Source organism: Pseudomyrmex gracilis, unplaced genomic scaffold (genome assembly GCF_002006095.1).
Source record: "Pseudomyrmex gracilis isolate BER0280 unplaced genomic scaffold, ASM200609v1 scaffold_457, whole genome shotgun sequence".
Taxonomy (NCBI): Eukaryota; Metazoa; Arthropoda; class Insecta; order Hymenoptera; family Formicidae; genus Pseudomyrmex; species Pseudomyrmex gracilis.
This window is the reverse complement of record NW_018021041.1, coordinates 80,190-84,476: the sequence shown is the minus strand read 5'-3', so window position 1 is coordinate 84,476 and position 4,287 is coordinate 80,190.

Below are 4,287 nucleotides of genomic sequence, written 5' to 3'. Positions count from 1 at the left end.
TTTCGAAGCATCGTTCTATCTTTAGATTTTGTTAAATGAAGACGAAAGAGATAACGACGCTTTGAAACATTTGTACTAAGACTGTGATCGCATCCATAATTATGTAATATGTGATGTGATTAAAATAATACACTTATTTTTATACATATATTTATATGTTATTTGAATGTTATAAGTCCACCGTAGTTTTAATTTTGATGAACTTTATAATAGTGATAAATCCGAGTTGTTTGTCATATGCACAAGACATAGTATTTTTCGTATATTTTTTTAGTAATAACTAATGTATAAGAATGCAGAGCGTTCGTCTTATTACTAGCGTTTAAAAGTACAATAAGTCTGTAAAATAGTAGAAAATCATTAAATTTATTCTGTTTTTTTTTTGAATTTATGTTTCACTCTTAATAACTTTGTACTTGCGCCGTGTTATATAACGCTTTCGTAATAACTTGGAAAAATTAGTTCTTGCATTTATACATCTTTTCCCTGGAGGTCGATCATGTGCCATGTAACCGTAAAAAATGATGGCCGCGGAAAAACTTGTCCTTCTAGTTCTGCAAAATATTAATTTTTGTAAAGATAACAATATACGCGCCGTTAAGTTAAACGACTAACTAAGTTACTGAAGTTGTAGTAAATATAAAAATGACAAATTTAAGATGTTGTTAAAAAATGTGCCTCAAAAATAAAAAAACATATACCAGTGTGTATCAAAAATTGCCTCTAAAAGCGTAAATTCAGTGAAAACTCCACAAATCACCTTCGCACATATTGCAAGAAATATTTTTTCAGTCTATATCAACTTTAAACTCTTTCTTATATCCTATCTTATCATGAAATTCATGTGGTCACAATTTTTAAAAAAACTCAAATTTATTAGTTATGACGTTAAGAGTGCGTAATTTGTAACTGGATTACTGCATTGTAAAACTGGAAAAAAATATAAGTCAATCTCAATTAGGTAAATTTTGAGCTGTTTACTTAAAACCATTAACGCGTGTAGATTAGTGTTTTCTACCCTATTTCAAACATGTTTGTCAATATAAAAGGTTTGTTTTATTTCTTTAACTGACTGCACTAGTTTAATATCTATCTTTTTGTACTTATATTAGGAAAAAAAAATAGACTGTGAACTAGTGCAACCAGTGTAAGAAAATAAAACAAACTTAAGATGTATGTGCCGCACATTTAAAGAAAAAAAGATAAATTTTCATATAAGTTAAAACTACGATAGATTTTTTTACATACACATGAGATATAAAAAAAATCTTATTTCTAATCTAAATGTCATTAATATAATTAAATAATTTGAATAATTTGAATACTATACAAACCACAAAAAAAATCAAAAGTATTAAATTCACTATCATACTGACATGATGCACATAAATTGTAATAAATGTTAGAAAGAAAATCCAAGGATTTTTCTTACTGCCTAGATCCACCATAATATGTCACATTTATTTTGTAATAATGATACGAATTATTCACACAATTATTATTCTTGTTATACATATGCGGAGAGTATTACATAACTGCTGAACCGCCCGAAATCTCATCCGGACGAGGACTTAACCGAGAACTCTCCACGCGTCTCACATCTGTTGGATTAAACCGCTTCTTCGTGGTTATTATCGTCGAAGGTGGCGTTGCATCTTGCGACTTATTCGCACTTGAAGCACCGAGCGCGCATCTATTATAGTTGTGCCGGCATAAGTGCGCGCTCTCATTATGCTACATCGGGCAGTTTTGCAGTAACCGCATATTCACCCTTGTGTGTGTTGCGACAGGAAAATTAACAAGACTACTACACTACTCATTCGGTATGTGGTTGTCAACTCGCGCGCAACTATGTATAAACAAAAATAAGCCTTTCTGCTTGTGGCTAACTCTCTTTGCGGATTGCGTTTTACTAACACATTGATGCTATTAATGATATTATGTTTGTCGGATATCACACATATATCTATTCCGGACATTATATTAAGTTTATATATTTATTAACTTAAAAGATAATATCATTTTGCTAAAGTTTTACATGTACAATATCATTGATGTAAAATCCCGGTAAAAAATTTTCCATATATAAAATTGTATGGACATATTCGGCATATAAATTTGCATAATTAGATATAATAATTTTAATTTGTGTATAAATATATATATGTGTGATTATATATCAAAACTGTTTTAAAAATATAGTAAAAATATAGTTTTATATAATTTTTTTGTATTTAATATGATACTAATAGAGTTATTTTGTAATTTAATATGAAATATCTCTGAAGTCATTCTCTTAAAAAAAGAAATTCTCTGTGTATAAAATTGTATGGACATATTCGGCACACATATAAATTTGCATAATTAGATATAATAATTTTAATTTGTGTATAAGTTTATATGAAAAATTTTTGTACCGGGATATCATTGATATTTATAGCAAGAGCTTCTACCAAACATTGTTCTCTCTATCTTGAACTCTTCCACCGAAGTCGTAATTCGAAAAGAAGTACGGGGGTGACAAAGCAGAAAACGAGAATGAAAAAGTTGGCGAACTTTTATTCTCGCGCCAGTTTGTGACGATGGCTCGCCCCGTTGTTCGCTTAAGGCGGTACTGGATACCGACTATAGAGACCCGAAAACCGACGTTTTTATAACCTAAATTTCTTTATTTTTTAATTTTATTTACTGTACAACATTAAAAGCGCTTCTACAGAAGCAAATAAATATACAAAACTATATAAAGCTTTTGAAAATGGGTACATAATGCTTTTTTGAATTTGTTTTTCATTCATAATAATAGTATATGGTATCAAATACACATCATCACGAATTTAGATTTCTCTCATCAATGAGATAGTCAAATCATAATTTGAATAGCTCATTCGATTCGTTTTTGTCGTATGTTAAGCGCTAATTCACTAGAAATACTTACATAAGCTTAGAAATAATTCCACATACATGAATATATAGTGAGGTTATAGAAGGAAACTGTATAAGAAAAATTTGTGCTGAATTTTGACATTCCAAAGAACAAGCGCCAATTCTTAGCACAATTTACTTATTTCTGGAGAAGCATTTTGGATTTGATGCAGTAAATACGACACAGAATCTGATTTAAGAACGTCGGTTTACAGGTCGCTATAGTCGGTATCCAGTACCCTCTTAAGTGACGAAGCTTTAAAGACAAGTTAAAGCCTATTTACTGCTGTCAGATGCCTGCGGTCGCCGTTGCTCGTCGAGCGACGTGCCGGAGGCGCGAGGTTGATGCGCCTAAGAAAAGTTGGTTTAATTATCGATAAAACAGTCGAGGCGAATATAAGACGTTAATATATCGAAGTCGCGGCAAGAAGGATGCGAGCAACCACTTTGCCGCGTCCAGATTATGTCTCGCGCGTCTCATCTCGCGTCGTCCCGATTGCTTTGCAAACCTTTTTCTGGCTTTTTTATTGATTTTAAGTAACGTCCATTTTAATAACAATTATAAATATGTTTTCAGTTATTTAATATATTGCACTCTTTTATCATTTCTGTAGCTATTTCAGAGTTATCATAATATTATATTTAAACATTTGTAGTATAACATTTTTTATAATTACATTTGTATAAAATTAGCGTTAATTGTTTCTCCGGAATAAGTATGTATATTAATTACTACGTTATTATCATAAACCAATCGATTTTTATATCATTTTATTTTCATATCACGTGATACTATTGCCGATGCGTTGCGATTCGGAAACAGCACCGAATTTGTGAGCACCAAAAACAGATTTCTCTGAATTTTTTTCCAAACCGTATCTGAGCGCTCATCATTACCGATGATAAAGTACAGACTGTCACTAAGATGTGAACATTAAAAAGAAAGCAAAAAACGTAACTCATAAGAAATCGAAGAAATAAGTAACTACTTTCGAGCACTGCTCTCAGATTTACGTTATTTTTACTTAACATGAAATATAAATGCAAATTCTTATATTAAATTATTTAATCACAAAAAAAATAAAACGTAAAAATCTAAAGTCTTTTCTTTATTACATACCAAATACATAATTGTAATACATTCTATAGAAAACCTAAGAGTGCCAACATTTCCGTTACAATCTTTCGAATTCATAATGCCGTCATCGTTTATACGACTCATGTGAAAATATAAATATGATCGCACAATTACGTCTCTTGTGTACGTTTCACTTTGCTTTCACAGCAATGTCAAATTCGACTTCTCAGTTGCTATTTGACTTCACATAGCTTCACACATCGGTTTCTTCTCTCTCAGCACAAAAC